The sequence below is a fragment of the Triturus cristatus genome, chromosome 10, assembly GCF_964204655.1.
Source record: "Triturus cristatus chromosome 10, aTriCri1.1, whole genome shotgun sequence".
Taxonomy (NCBI): domain Eukaryota; kingdom Metazoa; phylum Chordata; class Amphibia; order Caudata; family Salamandridae; genus Triturus; species Triturus cristatus.
In genome coordinates, this window is record NC_140593.1 from 97,959,639 (window position 1) to 97,980,380 (window position 20,742).

At 46.6% G+C, this 20,742-nt stretch overlaps 1 protein-coding gene across 3 annotated transcripts in view; it reads right to left on the reverse strand.

The window, feature by feature from the left end:
• Nucleotides 1-20,742, reverse strand: part of NGLY1 (N-glycanase 1) — a 354,362-nt gene that overhangs the window by 25,703 nt on the left and 307,917 nt on the right. The gene's annotated exons all lie outside the window — the stretch shown is intronic.

The window sequence follows — 20,742 nt, forward strand, 5'->3', positions numbered from 1 at the left end:
TCATTCTCTATTCAGAAGCACTTCAGCTCCCACATATAGGACATCCTTGTGAATTAACCAGCTATAACGTATTTCAATTCCTTTTCAGCAGCCAATGTGTTTCCTTGAGGAACTGGATTTTTCTAAACAAAATAGCATGTGGAAGCACATGTAGAGCATACAAACTGTCAAATGTAGTCTTATTTAAATTCTAACTTTTTAAAATCACATCTTGACTGCTAAAGCAAAAGAGAGCAAATGTAAGTTTTTACATAAAAGAATTCTGCTTGCGACTTTAAAAGGCAGCCATGGCAATTACAAATCTATTTATAATGCAAAAAAAAGTTTGAATGTATTACTTTCACATTAGTTTTTTTTTGGGGAAATTGGGGGAACACTACATCCTAAATGTTAGTCTGTTTACTGTTTCACGAATCTGGGTCATTAGACAGTCTGATCAGCTGAACAAGTCACCTGTAATGTGTTCAGGGCCGCCTTTAACACTGGTGGCGCCCTGTGCGACAATGTTTGTTGGCACGCCCCCCCCCCCCCCTCTCCCCCCTGTAAGAAAGTGCCATCTTTCTTGCATGGTATGCCCCCACTCTTTGCTGAATGTACTTTGACTGAGTGTGCCCTGGGCTCCTGCCAATCAGGTGCCCAGGGCCTATGTTCCTTCCCTAAAAACTATGCTGAAACCTAAAACCCCAATTGACAAACCCTGGCCACATGTCCGCCCCTGGTAAATGGTACACTAGATACCCTGGGTCTTGTCACCAGGGAAGGCCCCTAAGGGCTGCGCCACTTATTGTGCCACCCTTAGAGGCCCTGTACCCTGACACAAACACACTGCCCTTGCAGGCTGAGTGTCTGGGTCTAGAACAAAACAGAGAGTCGACATGGCACACATCCCTGAGTGCCATGCCCACAACATACATTGCCCTGGCATACCTCAGCCACCCTTCTAGCTGGGTGCTCTATGCCACTGGTGTGGGTACAGGAGCATGAGCTCTGTGCCCCTACAGTACCCAGGTCCATTCCTGGGCACTGTAAGTGCAGTGCTGCCATTTAAGAGTGTATGGTGCCGGGAGATTGTCAACACTAACTCCACAGCACCAGGATGGCTTCACTGAAGACTGAGAAGCTTGGTATCAAACTTCTCAGCACATTAAACCCGCACTGATGCCAGTGCAGGATTTAATGTACAATGCATGACAGAGGGCATCTTCGAGATGCCCCCTGAACCTAACCTACAATCCACGTCTGGTCTGAGGGGCTGCCTAGGCCGCCACACAGCAGACATGCAGCTGGACCCCTGGGTAGAGAGCCATCCGCTCTCCTGGGCCTGCAACAATGCACATCCTGGGCGAGGTGCTAGGTCTCCTCCCCTCAGGATGGGCAGGGGAAGCTTCAAAGGCATACCGCCTTTGTGAGCTTCTCCAGGCCACTTGCTGTACCCAGCAACTGGCCCCTACCGGTTCTAAACCCCCTCTCTGGCGGGAACCCCAAGGAAGGACGGGGGGTGTGCCAGCCTCTACCAACCCCACCCCTCAGGTGGGGGAGGCGAGGTGAACCACATTCCTGGGCTTTCGCCATCTTGAAGATGGGGAGCCCTGCCCAATCAGGACTAGGCCACTGCCCTCCTCCCACAGGAGAGTGGCAGGATAGGGGCTGTACCCACCCCAGGGCAGGGATCCAGTGGTCTCTGCCCTTTACCTACCTGTAACACCCCTAAATGTAGTATTTAGGGGCACCCTGAACCTTCCTTCCTTAGATACCAGATTCTGAAACAGCAAAGAAGATCAAGAAGAAAGAAGACCTGCTGTGCAGCTGCTAACAAGAGGAAGACACCAAATGCTTTGGCCCCAGCCCTACCGGCCTGTTGACCCTCGAACCTGCTCCTGCTAAATCCCGGCATCTCCCGTGGCCAGCAACTGCACAAACCCCGGAGGACCTGGCTACCTTGCGACTCAGAGCATCTGGGACTCCCACGAGCAGTGGCACAGCTCAAAGCAAGTAACTGACCCCTGGCACCAGCCAGGAATCACGAACCCTGCGCACTCTGCACAAGCCAACCTGGCCTGTGCTGGAGTGGACAAAGACCCCAGAGGACGTCCCCCCGGTGACTGTGACCCCTGAATCCGGCACCCAAGGACCCACCTCGATGCTCCTGACGACGCCTGCAGCCTCAGAACCAGAGACCCCCCCAACCGCAATCAACAGAAGGTAAGATTTCCCGACATCAAAAGGCACCCCTGCACCCGGCGCCCTGCGGCCCCCTGTGCCCAACTCCTGTGTACCTACCTATCCTCCAACTACCCAACTTACCTCTGGAAGTGGTGGTCGCACCTGAAGAATCTCCGTCCCCGAGCTTGCAGCCTTTATTCGTCCTTGAGCTTTCCCATTGCAATCCATTGAGCGCCCGACGGCTCAAAAGCACCCAGCCGCCCGAGTGGCCCTGGCAGTGCAACTTCTACTCCTACCTACTTCCCCATTTGCCCTGAGCAAGTGACCAGGAGCCCAGCTCCCACAGCCGCATGGCCTGCTAGTCAGCAGTCACCAACCAAGGACCCCCTGCGTTCCATAGGATAATACTGGGCCTAACTCACTGTGCACCCGGCTGCCCCTGTGCCGCTGGGGGTGTACTTACCTGACCCTGGGAGACCCCTGAGTCTATGCCCAGAACCTTAACTCTGCCTGTCGAGTACTTACCCAAAAGCCGATAACTCACTTTTCTTCCATAGGGTAACATTGACTGGTTTCACTTGAAATTTCTTCTAAGTGTGGAGTTTCTAAATCTAAAATATTCACCTAAAATCAACCGAGTAACGAAAACGGAAATACTCACCTGCTATTAGGAGATATCCTAGTGCTGGATCTTGGTGCCCAGCATTGACCCTGAAAAGTACTTACAACCGTACTTGCAACTAACTCAATTTTCTTCCATAGGAAACCATTGACGGTTTTTCTGTGAAATTTCTTCTAAGTGTCGATTTTTGCAAACTACAAATATTATTTAAAAATCGTTCTAACTGTGAAAACGTAATTACTTACCTGTTTTAGATAGATGTCCCAGTACTGAGCCTAGGAGCCCAGCACTGGATTACAAAAGTAACGAGAACATACTTTGCCCGTAACTTGAATTTTCTTCCATAGGAAACCATTGACTTTTTCTGTGAAATTTCTTCTGTCGATTTTGCAAACTTATAAATATTCGCTAAAAATCGCCTGTATAACAAACGCAGTTTCTCAACTGCTTACAGGTGGTACACTAGTGCTGGATCCAGGATCCAACACTGACCTAGAAAAAGTAACCGTAACCCCACTTACCTGCTAGGTGAATTTCCTCCCATAGGATAACATTGGTAATTTGATTAGAAAAAGTTTTGAAGTGTCAACTTTTAAAATAGCAAAATATTGCTTAAAAATCACAACAGTAACTAAAACGAATTTACTCACTTGTTTCAAAGAACTGTCCCAGGACTAAATCTAGGATCCAGTCCTGGAGTTGGAAAAGTAATCCTGAAAGTAATCAATTGCATACAACTTAAAATTCCCATTGAGCTCAATGTATTATTGTGTTTGAAATTGTGTTGCCTATTGCAGCAAACCGTAACTATTACATTCAAAAGTCAATTGCCTATTGCAAAGTATTTAACTAAAGCATCTAATTCTGAGAAAGTATCTTTTGATACCTATTGTTGGTTCTAAAATAAAACAACTATATATTTTTATATACAAACCATTGGCCTAGAGTTCAGTTCTCGAGTGTGTGAGACCATTTGCTGACTGATTGTGTACAACAAATACTTTACACTGTCCTCTGATACTGCCTTACTACTCGACCAAGCTACCACTTTAGAGAGTAAGGTTATATCTAACTTTAGCCTCTACCAAACCTCTGTGGGCTGTGGACTCTGTACACTGTACCTATTTGGGAACAGTATATACAGAGCCACTTTCCTACCCCCACCCACCCCCCCCCTCATGACCACCTCTGCCACGGATTCCCTCACCACCGCCCTTTAGCAGTGCCCCTCCAGTCTCCATAACTATTGTCTCTAAGATTCATTTAGTGTAAGGTGTCAGAGCACTTTACACCACACACACATTACACACATTACACAAAGACAATCATATCTGTGTAAATCAGTGTATAGGAAATGTACATCAGAAAGGACTACAAAGTGTAGTGTAGGAGTGACATGCCATCGATACTGGTAGGCAATATAGTTTAAGAGTCCTTTTTCTGGTAAAGCACAAATTCAGAATTTAAAATCTAACACCATTGTTAGGGGTTCTCTAAAATAACAAGAATTGTTTTCTACCCAAATAAACCCTTTGGGAAGATTAGGATAATGAAAGACTGCTCAAAGTTCTGTATTAGGATTTTGACTTGAAAACTACAAATAACAAATAAAAAAAACTTTTTCAGAAGTAGTAACCTCCTGACCTATTTACATTATATGCATTATGTTATCCACATGGTACACGTTCTTAGCAGCAGGCATTTTAACCCTCTGCGCAGCCTTTCCATGAATCAAAATATTCCACTAAACAAACTTCCAGTCTCTTTCCAAGAGCACGATTAATCACTGGAGTTATCTTGACGTTTTAATTGATGCCTGAAAATTGCTAGAGGCCAGGAACGCAGCAGCAGGTGCTTTTAAATTGTTAATATACTTACAAAAATGACACCTCACCCCATGTCAGCGCCCGGTGCGGTGGCACCGATCGCACCGCCCTAGAGCCGGCCCTGGTTGTGTCCCATCCAAAAGTTGCAATACAGGAAGGATAAAAGTTACGTAACTGTAACTCCGGTTATCCAACATTGGTATCTTTCATTTATTCACCTGCTTGAATACCAACTCTTCAAATACAGGCATATGGCGAATCTATATACAGGATTCCGTCCAAGCCTTATGCTTGATGGATCAGTGAACTGCCCAAGGGACCGCAGCCTGCTTTAAGCCTACTGTGAATCAATCAATGAAATGTTTTTCGTTTCAGCTGGACAATGAAGCAATAACAGTAAAAAAGCATGCTTGGCCAATTATAAACTCAAATGAAGTTCCAGGCATCCAACCATACTAGATCTTGCATTTCCGTCCCACATATGAGACTCATTTTTGGGACTAAGACTTGGCGTATCTCTTACTAAGGAGGCTACCCCGCTATTGGTAAAATAATTGTCAAACCATTGCAGGCTCTGTGGATACATGGGGGAAACACTACTTCATATAGTGTGTATTTGTATAGCCCTATTAAACTTGTGTAAAATCAAGCTGAGACCGTATTTTTTGGAAGTACGGGTAAGAACGTACCGCCAAGCTTTGATTTTATGTTTAATTGCTAGCTCTATTCTGCTTATTTGCCAATTTGTAATTTTTTTTTGCTGTGGCCGAGAAAAAACTGATAGCCTCAGAGCCATGGCAGTAACCGCTTTAACTAGAGAGTATGCTTGTTGGCGTATTTGCAAGTCATTTCTTTTTGCGCTTTGATAATGTTCAGTTAAATATTGAATGGTTGGGAACTGTGGATTTAGGGACTTATCTGATTTTATGATTTTAACGCCTTTTTATGTTATTAATGTTGAATCTTGCTGCTAAGATATGTCCAGGTATACCTGTCCATTCACAAACAATTCTACTATGGTATTCAACATAAATGTTCAATCAGGTAGAGCCAATTTGTTGAATGAACTATTTCCTATGGCTGTTATGCCTTTGTATCTCTAGATGAAGTTTTGAGATTTTCCATAGTTGATTAGGAAAATATTACTAAACAGTATGCACCTTGGTGTATTTGCACAGATCACATTGTTCTTGCTGCTAAATAATGCTCAGGTAAATATGTAATACTCTTAGTACTGTGGATTTATGAATGATTTCATGATATGAATTTTAACAAATTTATATATTATAAATATTGAAACTTGCTACCAAGATATGTCCAGATATACTAGTCCGTACATGAGCAAATGCACTATGGTATTTTACAATTATTTTATTCACCTGCCAAGTTGAAGTGTGGGTGTTAGAAATGGGATTTCTGGTTAGCTAAGATATGCACCCAGGCCAGGTTTCTAAAGTGTTAATTTTTTACCTATAGTGTTGGTCCCTAAATTTGTTTCCTACCTGTGGTCTGCTGGTAAGCCTCCACCTGGTGACCTCATGGTAACTATACCAAATACAATGGATAGAACACTGGGGGTTACACTATTGAAACATCATATGCAAAAGTCTTATGCATTCGCTATGCTGTGTGTTGTCCCCTCTTATTTCTTTTTAATCTACAGGTCTGGTGCACTTCTAAGGGGGACGGAGGTCCAAGAGCCCTGATGAGAAGTACAACATACACAGTCGTTTTTAGATTGCACTCATACAAGATACTTCTACACATGTTTTGGGTGTTGTTTTTTTCCCCCAATATAGGAAAGTGCTGATGACTAAAGAGTAAGCAATTTGGTGACAACCTACCAATCACTCCCTGTTGGTTGCTTATGTGAGGTACTTTCTATAGTCACATTTTGTCCTCATTTCTGCAATATTCACGATGATGCACCTGACCTGTTTTATAGTTTTATTAAAAATACACATAATGGGTTCTTTCGTAGGTATATACTAGAACCTCCCCCGCTTGAAAATGAGTAGTGGGAGACCCAAGAAGCAATGACATGATATGTGGTGTGCGACAAGGGCTTTTCTGTGTGTTGCTGATGTTGAGTGGAGGGCGTCCTTGATGCCTCTTTTGTCCCTCTAATGCTCCTTTTTGTTGAAAAGTAGTTTTAAATGCCAAATGAAAGTGGCAGTAGTCTGCACACACAGGCACTGCAGTGGCAAGCCTGAGACAGGTTTGAAAGGCTACTTCTAGGGGTGGCACAATCAGTGCTGCAGCTTACTAGCAGCATTTAATTTACATACCCTGGGTATATGAAATACCACCTTACAAGTGACTTATAAGTACATTAAATATGTTTATCGGGTATACAACAGTTACACACGCTTAGGGAATTTGTTCCCTAAACATGCACTTTAGCACTGATTAGCCGTGGTAAAGAACTCCGAGTCCCAAGGACAATAAAAAGAGTTCAGCAAAAAGAGGAGGAAGGCAAAATGTTTGGGGTGCCCCTTTAGAGAGGGCCATTTTCCAACTATCGGACAAATGATTTTTGTATTTTTATAAGTGTTTATTGTAACTCCATTATTATTTGACACTTTAAGCTGCTTTCCAACTAAAATTGTGATGTTGACAGTATGCACCATCGTGCAACTGCACAGGATTTGCATATACTGCTGAGCATCGCACCGTATATTTGTATTACTTGTGGGTTGAAACTATGTAAGAAAACAAGTTACTTACCTGTAAGGAATATGCTACTTACCAGTATGCATCTGTTCTTGGCATGTAGAGCTGCAGATCTACACACTTTTGCATAGATCGCCATCTGGTGTTGGGCCCGGATGTTTGGAGTTTGTTTTTCCTCTTGGAAAGTCTTTGGAAGTCACGAGGCCGGTGACTCCTCCCTTGGATCGTATTGCGCATGGGCTTCGGCTCCATCCTCAGATTGTTTTTCGCCAGCAGGGAAAGATGGAGCGTAGTAATAGTGAAGAAGCCCATGTGTGTTGTATCTAAATAAGTTAGACTGGAACAGATACAGGTAGCCGGGGAGGCGGGTGGGCATGTGTAGATCTGCAGCTCTACATGCCAAGAAAAGATGCATACTGGTAAGTAGCATATTCCGTTCGAGGCATATGAGCTGCAGATTACACACTTTTGCATAGACTATATAGCAGTTCCCAACCTTAGCGGCGACCACCGGTATCTGTTGCAGTGGTTTGAAATAGTGTTTTTAGTACAGCCTGGCCCACACTAGCTTGTTGCTTGGTTTGCACATCTACACAGTAATGTTTAGTGAAAGTGTGCGGTGTTGACCATGTAGCTGCTTTGCAGATATCATCTAATGGGATGTTCCCTAGAAAAGCAATAGAAGCCCCTATCTTTCTTGTAGAGTGGGCTTTAGGGGGAACAGATAGCGTGAGTTTTGCTTTGTGGTAGCAAATCTGTATGCATTTTACAATCCACCTAGCTATCCCTGATTTAGAGATGGGATTGCCTTTATGAGGTGGAGAGAAAGAGACAAACAGTTGCTTTGTCTTTCTGAAAGGTTGTGTTCTCTGGATATAGTAAAGCAAGGCCCTTTTAACATCCAGTGTGTATAGAGCCCTTTCTGCAACAGCTTGAGGTTGCAAGAAGAAAACCGGTAATTCTACCGATTGGTTTAGATGAAAGGGTGAGATGACTTTGGGTAGGAATTTTGGGTTGGTACGGAGGACAACCTTGTTCGGGTGCATTTGGAGAAAAGGTTCCTGTATAGTAAGTGCTTGTATCTCACTGACCCTTCTAAGGGAAGTGATGGCTACAAGGAAAGCTGTTTTCCATGTGAGGAATTGCAGTTCGCATTTATGCAAAGGTTCGAAAGGCGGTCCCATTAGCCTTGTGAGAACTATATTTAAGTTCCACACAGGTGAGGGTGGCACTCTGGGGGGAATTATTCGTTTTAGGCATTCCATGAAGGCTTTAATGGCAGGCACTCTGAAAAGTGATAGGTGCTGTCTGTTTTGTAGGTAAGCAGCAATTGCTGCGAGGTGTAGCCGAATGGATGTATATGCTAGGTTACATCTTTGTAGATGGAGTAAGTAGCATATGATATGCTGTATGGATGCGTCTAGAAGGTTGATTGTGTTGTTATGGCAATAAACAACAAATCTTTTCCACTTGGCAGCGTAGCAGGCTCTAGTGGTAGGGCGTCTAGCTTCTCTGATAACGTTCATACAGTCGGGGGGAAGGTTAAGGTATCCGAATTCTAGGATCTCAGGAGCCAGATCGCAAGGTTGAGCTGAGCTGGGTCCGGGTGTCTGATCTCTCCATGGTTCTGGGTTAGGAGGCATGGTGAGAGGTGTAACTTTTGGTGTGGCACTACTGAGAGTTCCAGCAGCGTGGTGTACCACGGTTGTCTGGCCGATGTTGGAGCTACTAGAATCAGTTGTGAGGGAGTGCTGTTGTAGCTTTCGCACCACTAATGGAATTAGTGGGAGAGGTGGAAAAGCGAACACAAATTTGCCTGACCAGTTCATCCATATCGCATTGCCTTTGGACAATGGGTGTGGGTATCTGGCGGCGAAGCTTGGGCATTTTTTGTTTTGGTGGGGGGCGAATAGGTCTATCTGTGGATGCCCCCACATCTGAAAGAACAGGTGAAGAATCTGCGGGTGAAGTTCCCACTCGTGGATCTGCTGCGTCTGTCTGCTGAGCAGATCTGCCATGGTGTTTTGGACTCCTGGGACATGCTGGGCGAGGAGAAAGATTTTGTGTGGAATTGCCCATCTCCATATGCTCTGTGCTAGTTGAGAGAGCTGTGGAGAGTGTGTGCCGCCTTGTTTTTTAATGTAGTACATGGCCGTCATGTTGTCTGTGCGAATAAGGACTGCCTTGCCTAAAATCTGTGTGTGAAAGGATTTTAGGGCTAGAAAGATTGCCAGTAACTCCAGATGGTTGATGTGGAGTAACTTTTGTTGCGTCGTCCATGTGCCCTGCACTGTGAGGTGTAGTAGATGAGCTCCCCAGCCGGAGAGCGATGCGTCTGTTGTCAGGACTATTTGTGGAACCGGGTCCAGGAACGGTCGATTTCTGGAAAGATTTGTGGTGTTCCACCACTGTAGAGAGTGATGGGTGCGACCGTCTACCAACACCAGATCTGTCAGTTGCCCCTGGGCCTGGTTCCATTGGCGCGCTAAGCACTCTTGGAGTGGACGCATCTGGAGTCTTGCATGAGGCACTATGAAAATACAAGAGGCCATCATCCCTATCAGTTGCATAAACACTCTTGCTGGGAGGGAGTGTTGAAGTATGAAATTTTTGACGCAAAGCCTGAATGCTTGCAAACCTGGCCGGATTGGGGTAGGCTATGGCTTTTGAGGCGTCTATGGTGGCACCGAGGTATTGCTTTATGTGGGATGGTGTTAGCTGGGACTTTTGGTGGTTCACCGTGAAGCCTAGTTGATGAAGCAGTTGGATTGTAGTGGCGGTGTGGTGTACACATTGGTTGTAGGACGCGGCTTTTATCAGCCAGTCGTCCAAATATGGGAAGACGTGAATGTGCTGTCTTCTGAGATGTGCCGCCACTACCGCTAGGCACTTGGTGAATACCCTTGGTGCTGTTGTGACCCCGAATGGGAGCACCTTGAACTGGTAGTGTTGCCCGTCCACTACAAATCTGAGGTACTTTGTGGGCATGGTGTACCGGAATGTGAAAGTATGCGTCTTTCAAGTCCAGTGTGGAGAGAAAGTCGTTCTGGGAGAGGAGCGGAAGTACCTGCTGAAGTGTTACCATGTGAAAATGGTCCGAATGTATGTATGTGTTTAGAGGCCGGAGATGTAAGATAGGTCGTAGAGTCTTGTCTCTTTTTGGCATCACAAAATATAGGGAGTAGACCCCTACATTTTGCTGATTGGCGGGGACCTGTTCTATCGCCTCTTTTTGTAGGAGGGAGATTACCTCCTGTTTTAGTAACGTGGAATGTTCTTGTGACATTGGGCGTTGCCTGGGTGGAATGTTGGGGGGGGGGGGTAGATGTCAATTCTAGGCAGTACCCTGAACGAATAATTTGGGTCACCCATCTGTCTGATGGACTCCCAGACGGGAAGGACATTTTGTAGTCTGCTCCCGACCGGAGGGGGATGGTCTGGAGGGAGCAGGGGAAAGTCATTGGGTAGGCGGTGGTATTTGTTTTGCCTCTGCCTTTATTGTTATTGCCTCTATAGCCGCCTCTTTGATAACCCCTTGTGAAGGTGGATTGAACAGGGGATTTGTAGGACGTGGACGCGCTATCTGAGAAGTAGCCTCTGCCCCGAAAGGAAGAGCGGCGAAAGGAGCGCCTAGGAGGGTGTGACTGTAGGGCTCCCATAGATTTCGCCGTATCTGTGTCTTTCTTCATCTTCGAGGGCCTCATCTACCTTTGGACCGAATAGATGTTCTTGATCAAATGGATGGTTTAATATGGAGGCTTGTACCTCAGGTTTAAAGCCCGAAACTCTCAGCCAAGCATGGCGACGGAGGAGGACACTAGTGTTAATGGCCCTGGAGGCTGTGTCTGCTGCGTCTAAGGCACAGCGTATAGAGGTGTTAGTTATGGTCTTACCCTCTTGAATTAATTCATTGGCCCTATTTTTGTATTTTTCTGGGAGATGGTGCATGATGCTTTCTAGTTCATCATAATGCGCTCTGTCGTATCTGGCCAATAGCGTTTGAGTGTTGGCGATACGCCATGTATTGGCTGCCTGTGACGCAGTGCGTTTTCCTGATGCGTCCAGGAGCTTTGACTCTTTGTCAGGCGGTGGTGCTTCGCCTGACGCCTAGGAATTTGACCTCTTCCTTGCAGTGGATACCACTAGGGAATCCAGTGGCGCTGGCCCTTTGATGTAGGCACGATCTGTGGGGGCAGCTTTATACTTTTTCTCAATGCGTGGGTTGAGGACCCTAGCCCTGACTGGGTCTTTAAAAACCTCTGGCGCATGTTTTATTACCCCTTTGAGCATAGGTAGTATAGAAGTAGACCTATGTGCAGTATCAAAGGTGTCTAGGAGGAAATCTTCCTCTACTGGGTCAGTGTGTAGCTCTACCCCGTGATAATGTGCCGCCCTCTGAAGTAGGTGGTGAAAACCTAATGAGTCTTCTGGTGGAGATGGCCTGGATGGATAAAGGTCATCTTGTGGGACATCTGGAATGTCTGGATTATTATAATCGTCCCATGGGTCTGGGGATCCTGTAGGGGTGGGGTCTTGAGGCACATCTACTGGATCGTAGTATGGGTCCCCCTGATCATCATGGTCTGGAGACGGGGTCGGAGAGCGATGAGGCAGAGGTGGAGAGGGTGGAGGAGGTGGGGAAGGCACCCTGAAAGGGGAGGTAGCACAGTCTTTCCTCTTTGGAGGTGGAGGCAGAGCTGGTTTGTCCAAATGTCTCTTTCTAGAAGACAGTGCCAAATGTCCAGTTTTTGGATCCTTGGTAAGTGTCTTTTGCAAAGGATCCGGTGTAAATAGTTCTTGAGACAATGGCTGTTCGGTTGGCGCCGAAGTTTTCGGGGCCGATGGCTTTTTAGGCTGGTCTGTGCTGTGATTTTTTGGAACCTCCGATTTTTTGGTCGGCGCCGAGACAGGCTTCGGCGCGGGAGAGTCAGTGCCGAGGGCCTTATGATGTTTGGTCATATTTATAAGAAACAAGAGCCACCCATATGTCCTTGTGAACTGGGTATTAGTATTAAACAAGAAAATGTTCACAAGGAACTTATTCAATTTAGTACATTTACAATAGGGAGTAGGAATTATACTCACAGCTGATTTAATCAAAAAGCAAAAAAAGTATACCAAGAATTATTCCACTTTGCCAAAGAAAATTACAATAAATGCAACTACTTAATTAGCCTGGAGAGCTTATTTACTTCAGCCGAAGTAAATATAATTTATTCCATAAGTCACAGTTATATCACAAACAATTTATATTTTTTCAGGCACATATGAAAAAAGGTGAAAGAGTAAGAAGATATAATAGAACCCAGTGAAGTGATCATAGCCTACAAAGTGAACATAATATTTAGAAGGTCTTAAAAACAACAATGAGAGGCATATGACAGTATAACGAATCTTTTTTTGCTCTCCCTTGGTTGGTGTCGACGACGTTTCAACCCACTCTGGATATGGGGTCTCTTCAGGACAATTATCTGGGGACTACAAACAGGGGAAAGGTAAGTGCCGGTAATATATTGGACCCACTAGTAGTGTGAAGACTCCAGGTTAGTAATTGGCTTACCTAATGGTATTCACAACAAGGAATAAGGGTAGGTGGCTGATAGCGTTTAGTCGTGTCCGATGCAGCCTATAATGAAAGAAATATTTTGTGGGCAACCTTATAATATATAGCAGGCTTATGATATAATCACATCCCTCGATTGATATGTCTGTCTCAGAATTAATGAGATATTTTTAATGGTCAATTGATGTATGACCTTTCTTATAAGGGGCCATCATTTAAATTGTCTCGTAAAGATTATCCTAATACGAGGCGCATATGATTAATGGTTAGACTTCTCAGAATGTCTTCACACTACTAGTGGGTCCAATATATTACCGGCACTTACCTTTCCCCTGTTTGTAGTCCCCAGATATTTGTCCTGAAGAGACCCCATATCCAGAGTGGGTTGAAACGTCGTCGACACCAACCAAGGGAGAGCAAAAAAAGATTCGTTATACTGCCATATGCCTCTCATTGTTGTTTTTAAGACCTTCTAAATATTATGTTCACTTTGTAGGCTATGATCACTTCACTGGGTTCTATTATATCTTTTCTTACTCTTTCACCTTTTTTCATATGTGCCTGAAAAAATATAAATTGTTTGTGATATAACTGACTTCTGGAACAAATTATATTTACTTCGGCTGAAGTAAATAAGCTCTCCAGGCTAATTAAGTAGTTGCATTTATTGTAATTTTCTTTGGCAAAGTGGAATAATTCTTGGTATACTTTTTGATTAAATCAGCTGTGAGTATAATTCCTACTCCCGATTGTAAATGTACTAAATTGAATAAGTTCCTTGTGAACATTTTCTTGTTTAATAATTATGATGTTTGGTCGGCACCGAGAGGCTGGGTTTCGACACCGAGGGCTTTGGTGCGGAGCTCGGTGTCGAGGTAGAGGCCGATCTCTTCTTCGGTGGCGAAGTGTGTTTATCGGCACCGCTGGCAGGCTGGCTCGAGCCCGAGCCGCCGGAAGGCTTATTAGGCTTCCTCACCGGGCCCGTAGGTGGGGTGTTCGAAGCAGTGTCTTTGGTCTTGCCTAGGCCCGGAGGCGAAGGCGTGACTGAAGCCTTTTTGGGTGTCGGCGCGGGTGTGGGAGGGGGTATTTTACTCACAACCCTCTGCGCCGGGGTGATGTCCTCCACATCCGAATCGTCGGCTTCGGAAGCACTGACTAGGTCCTCTTCGGTGTGCTGCTGTCCCGGAGCTTCGACGTCGTCCCCGAAGATGTCGACTGGAACGGAAGTCGAGAAGTGCGCCATTTTTCGTCTGGCCCTTCCATCTCGAATAGTCTTTTTGGATCTGAAAGACTTGCAGGCGGGACAGTCTCGAGCCTCGTGTTCAGGGGAGACGCAGAGGTTGCACACCTCATGAAGATCGGTGTGAGGGAATTTGGACCCACATCGAGGGCACTTCTTGAATGGAGTTCTTTCCATCAGCCGGGACCGAATCGAAGGTGTGTCGAAGAGAAGGTGATTGAGGAGATCAGGATCTGAACAATACCGCGAAGAGCGAGGATTCCGCTTCGATCGTCGAACTGGAATGTTCGGAACCGGAGCGCGAAGTATTACATCCGAGCCCGATGGCGGAAAAAAACAATCTGAGGATGGAGCCGAAGCCCATGCGCAAAAGGATCCAAGGGAGGAGTCACCGACCTCGTGACTTCCAAAGACTTTCCAAGAGGAAAAACAAACTGCAAACATCCGGGCCCAACACCAGATGGCGATCTATGCAAAAGTGTGTAATCTGCAGCTCATATGCCTCGAACCTACAGTTATCCAGTATTTGTATCTTTCATAGATTCGCATGCCTGAATCATTCCCCGTCGCCGAGGCGGGAGTCCCACGGTAAATAAAAAAGTAGTGCCAAATATAATAGTAGTAGTAGGCCCCAAAGAAAAAGGCCTAAGGCCTAGATCTTAGCAGCCTATCTACATCATTATGCAAAAGGAACCAAAGAATTGGTACCAACCAATCAGCCATCAGCACCCTCTAGAACCCTCTCAGCAGAGCCAGTTCTCAGATTTTCCCTAGCACAAGTGGGAAGTAAATGTCCCAAAACATAGAGAACTGACTCTACGGGGAGGAGGGTGGGTGCATGTGAATCTATGAAAGATACCAATACTGGATAACTGTAGTTACAGGTAAGTAACTTGTTTTCTTATCCAGTATTGGGGTATCTTTCATAGATTCACATGCCTGAATTAAGCAGTATACAAAGTATACAGTCGTTTGCGGATTGTGGGAGACTAGTGCTGATACACCCCCAATTGCATCCACAACTTGTTAACAAGAGGTATAAGAAAACCAACCTTAAAATTCAAAACATGTAACATACACAGGGAAATGAAACATGCATTGCAACAACAATCTATGTCAAACATGTCATATCATAGAAATGTCATTGTCATGAAAAAATAGACATATATAGCATTTGAAAAACAGAAAAGGTACCTGCAATTGACCTCAAAGAAAAAGATGGCGTAGGACAGCTTGTCCGACTGCTGCATCGTCTTGATGCGTAGATTGAAGGCAGTAAGGTCTCGTGAACGTGTGGACATTCTTCCATGTCACAGCACGACAGATATCTTCAAGAGTCACCCCAGCAAACAATGCTGTAGACGCTGCTACCGTTCTTGTGGAATGGGCCTTGGCTTTCCTTAACAATGGCCTGTGAGCTTTGTCATGGCAGAAATGGATTGTTGATGCTATCCATCTGCAATTGTGGTTTTTGTAACTGCATTTCCCAGAGTACTTTGGCCATAAGCCACAAACAACTGGTCAGACTTTCTAATGCTCTTTGTTTTTGGAGATAGAATTTTAAACATCTCTTGATATCAAGAGAATGTAAGGCTCTTTCCGCTGGTGTAGATGGATTTGGAAAGAAAGTCCTTAATTTTACAGGTTCATTGAGGTGAAACTGTGACGGTACTTTAGGTATGAATGTCGGATTAGTTCGGAGGTGCACGTAGTCCTGAGTGAAGTGTAGAAATGCTTGAATTTCACTCACTCTTCTAGCTGACGTTAGAGCCAGAAGTACGGCAAACTTCCAGGTGAGGAATTTGAGTTCAGCCTTGTGTATAGGCTCAAATGGATGTTTTATTAAGTGCATTAAGACCGCGTTGAATTCCCACTCCGGTGGAGGAAGCCTAATCGGAGGAAACTACCGGAAAAGTCCTTTCATGAATTGCTTGATCAAAGAGGACGAACACAGAGAAGGAAGATGAGCACACTTTCTGAATCTGGAAAGTGCGGCTAAATGGACTTTGACTGATGAGAAAGAGTCCAGATCTTGCCAGATGTAACAAATAAGGAAGGATCTATTCCGCAGGAGCTTCCACCGGATGAACGTGGTTAGCTTCGCACCAACAGCAAAATAGTCTCCATTTTAGACCAAGTTTTCATCGTGCTGTGAGCTCGTGATTTTGTCAATATGTCACGACAGTCCTGAGGGATGTCAAGGTCCTTGAATTCTAAGAAATCAGGAGCCATGCGTGTAAATGTAGAGACTGAGGGTCCGGGTGGAGCACCTGACCTCTGTTCCTCGACAGCATTGTCGGAAGAAGACGGATCGGCTGGTCCTGGGATAATAACAGAAGCTCTTGAAACCAGTACTGGGGTGACCATCTGGGTGCAATCAGGATGAGACGGCAGCCCTCCAACTTCATCTTGCGTATGACTCTCGGGATTAGAGGTATCGATGGGAACAGCGTAAGCACAAATCCCTGACCATCGCATAGACAGGGCATTCCCCCATGAACCCTGTTGAGGGTATCAGCTGGCGTAATATCGGCATTTCTTGTTGTCTTTTGTTGCGAACAAATCCAGTGCTGGCTTGCCCCAAGCTCTGAATACCCTGAGCCTGCTCTAGCTCCCATTCGTGGCAGTCAGATTGGGACCTGCTGAGCATGTCCGCTAGGGTATTGTGGAGACCTCCGACATGTTCTGCTCAGAGGGTTATGTTGTGGAGTGTGACCCATTCCCACAACTCCTGAGCCTCTCTTGATAAAGTTGCTGATCTTGTCCCTCCTTGCTTGTTCACGTAAAACATGCTGGTGGTATTGTCGGTCCGAACCTGTACCGATGAACCTGCAATCCTTGGAAGGAAAGCTTGCAGGGGCAGGAAAATCGCTCACAATTCCTGGCTGTTGATGTGTTGTTTCTTGTACTCTGGAGACCATTTTCCCTGTATCTGTAAATCTTGGAGATGACCTCCCCATCCTTCCATAGAGGCATCCGTAGTGAGGACAAAATCTGGAATATCCTGTATGAAAGTGAGTCATTCTGCTAGGTTGGGCATCTGTGACCACAAACACAGAGCGTTTTTCATGCGTGGTGTGACTATGAGGATGTCGCCGAAGGAACCCACAGCCTGCTGCCAATGAAGGTGTAGATCCTCTTGTAGGGGTCTCATCCGAAGTCTTGCCAAAGGGACGAGGTTTATTGCGGAAGAGCGCATCCCCAGGAGTGACGCAAACACGCAGACAGAAACTGACTTTCTTCTGGAAATCAGGATTGCCAGCTTTTGAAGACGAACCTGCTGTTCGTGAGATAAGAATGCCCTGCACTGGACGGTATCCAGCAGAGCTCCTAGAAATGGAAGGACCTGCATTGTGCGTCACTGAGATTTGCTCCTGTTCACAGTCAGCCCCAGAGAGTTGAACAGATGAAGAGACGTTGTCACTGCAATCTTGACTGCTCTTTCCGAAGGACCTTTGATTAACTAATCGTCCAAATACGGGAATACTTGGATTCCCCGGGATCGTAACGCTGCTGCCACAGGAGCTAGACACTTTGTAAAGATCCTTGGAGCAGATTTTAGCCCAAACAGGAGCACTTTGAACTGATAATGGGCGCCAGCCACAGTGAAGCGAAGATATTTGCGATGCTTCGGATGTATTGGGATGTGAAAGTAAGCGTCTTCCATATCCAGAGAAGCCAGAAAATCTCCCTCGTTGAGATAACCTAGAATGTCTGCCAGTGTGACCATGCGAAATCCTTGCTTTTTGAGGAATCTGTTCAGGTTGCGAAGGTCTAAGATCGGATGCCATTCCCCTCATTTTTTTATTTGATGAGGAAATAAATAAATAAATAAATAAAATAAAAAATAAATAAATAAATAATCGGGAATAGAAACCAGTCCCCTTCTGAAGTGAGGGAACCTTCGATTGCATTCTTGAGGAGCATTGTTAAAGCTTCTTTGAATAATAAGTGAAGATGAGGGGGAGGGGGTCCCTTGGGTGGAGTGGTGGGTGGCTGGGTGACAAATTCTAAGGTATGACCGTCGTTTACTAGGTCTAGAACCCATTGGTCCGATGTAATTTCTTGCCACTTGTGCTGAAATTTTCGGACCCACAGGGAGGGGAATAGGAGTGGAAGGCGCCCTACAGAGATCACTGCTTTCTGTTGGTGTCCCGTCCTTGATTTTGCGATCTTCTTCGTCCGCCTTGACGAGAGAAACCAGACGTGTTGGATTGTCTGTACGATGATTGATAAGATTATCTATATTGGGGCTGGTACTGTCTATTCTGCTGATTTTGATATCCACCTCTAGAGGAAAAACCACGCCCTCTTGCACCTCTGAAGGTTCCGAGTTTGTACTGCAAGAAACCCAAGGATCTTGCGGTATCAGTTTTTATTGCTTGGAGTGCTTCATCTATGTGTTTCCCAAACAACTATTTGCCATCATAGGCCATATCCAATATCTTTGTCTAGACTCCTGGTCTGAAAGTGGTGGCCTTAAGCCAACCCTGGCGTCTGAGTACAGCTGCACCAGCCAGTTGGCGAAAATTCGTATTCACAATGTCCAATGCGCAGTCTATGGTCTCGGATGCTGCGCTCTCTCCTTCTAATAGAATTTTTCGAGCGTCTTGTTGTGAGAAAGTGCCATCTTTCTTGCATGGTATGCCCCCACTTTTTGCTGAATGTACTTTGACTGAGTGTGCCCTGGACTCCTGCCAATCAGGTGCCCAGGGCCTATGTTCCTTCCCTAAACAAAAACCTCAAAACCAAATTGGCAAACCCTGGCCACATGTCAGCCCCTGGTAAGTGGTACCATAGGTACCCAGGGCCTTGTGACCAGGGAAGGCCTCTAAGGGCTGCAGCACTCATTGTGTCACCCTTAGAGGCCCTGTACCCTAACACACACACACACACACTGCCCTGGCAGGCTGAGTGTCTGGGTACAAGACAAAACAGAGAGTCGACATGAAACACATCCCTGTGTGCCATGCCCACAACCTACACTGCCCTGGCATACATCAGCCACCCCTCTAGCTGGGTGCCCTATGCCAGTGGTGGGGGCACAGAGGCAGGAGCCCTGTGCCCCTAGAGAACCCAGGTCCATTCCTGGGCCCTGTAAGTGCAGTGCTGCCATTTAAGAGTACATGGTGCTGGGAGCTTGTCAAACACGAACTCCACAGCACCATAATGGCAGCACTGAAGCCTGAGAAGTTTGGTATCAAACTGCTCAGCACATTAAATCCACACTGATGCCAGTGTGGGATTTAATGTACCAAGCACCATGGAGGGCATCTTAGAGAGGCCCCCTGAAACCTAACCTCCAATCCATGTCTGTTCTGAGGCTGACTAGGCTGCCACACAGCAGACATGTTGCTGGACCCCTGGGTAGGAGAGCCCCTGCTCTCCTGGGCCTGCAACAATGCACATCCTGGGCGAAGTGCTAAATCTCCTCCCCCAGGATGGGCAGGGGGAAGCTTCAAAGGCCTCTGTGAGCTTCCCCAGGCCACTGCAACCCCCCACTCTGGCGGGATGCTTGGCCGGAATCTCCAAATAAGGACAGGGGATGTGCCAGCCTGCCAACCCCACCCCTCAGGTGGGGGAGGTGAGGTGAAGCACATCTCCGGGCTCTCGCCATCTTGAGGATGGGAAGCCATGCCCAATCAGGACTAGGCTACTGCCCCCCTCCCACAGGAGAGAGGCAGGATAGGGGTTGTACCCACCCATTGGTCCCTGCCCTTCACCTACCTGTAACACCCCTAAATCTAGTATTTAAGGGCAGCCTGAACATTCCTTCCCCAGATTCCAAAGAAGAGCTAAAAGAAAGAAGACCTGCCCTGCAGCTGCTAAGAAGAGGAAGACACCAACTGCTTTGGCCCCAGCCCTACCGGCCTGTCGACCCTCGAACCTGCTCCTGCTCCAACCCGGCATCTCTTGTGGCCAGCAACCTCACAAACCCCGGAGGACCTGGCTACCTTTTGACTCTATGCCCCCTGGGACTCCCATGAGTAGAGGCTCTACTCAAAATCTACTTCTAATCCCTGGCAGCAGCCCGGAACCGCGAACCCAGCACACTCTGCACTGGCCTGTGCCGGAGTGAACAAAGACTACGAGGACGACCCCATGGCGACTGTGAACCAGAGTCCGGCACCCAAGGACCTCCCTCGACACTCCTGAAGAAGCCTGCAGCCTCAGAACCAGGTGCCCCCCAACCGCGATCAACAGAGGGTAAGATTTTGACACCAAAAGGCACCCCTGCACCCGGCGGCCCGCGGCCCCCTGTGCCCAATCCCGGGGTACCTACCTATCCTTCAACTACCCAACTTACCCCTCGAAGTGGTGGTGGCACCTGAAGAATCTTCGTCCCCGAGCATGCAGACTTTTTCCAAACCGGAGATTTCCCACTGAAATCAATTGAGCACCCGAAGGCTCAAAAGCACCCTGCCACCCGAGTGGCCCTGGCAGTGCAACCTCTACATCTATCTACTTCCCCACTTGCCCTGAGTAAGTGACCAGGAGCCCAGCTCCCACAGGCGCGTGGCCTGCTAGTCAGCAGCCAACAACCAAGGCCCCCCTACCTCTCATAGGATAACATTGGGCCTAACTCTCTCTGCACCCGGCCGCCCTTGTGCCACTGAGGGTGAACCAACTGTACCTACCTGACCCTGGGAGACCC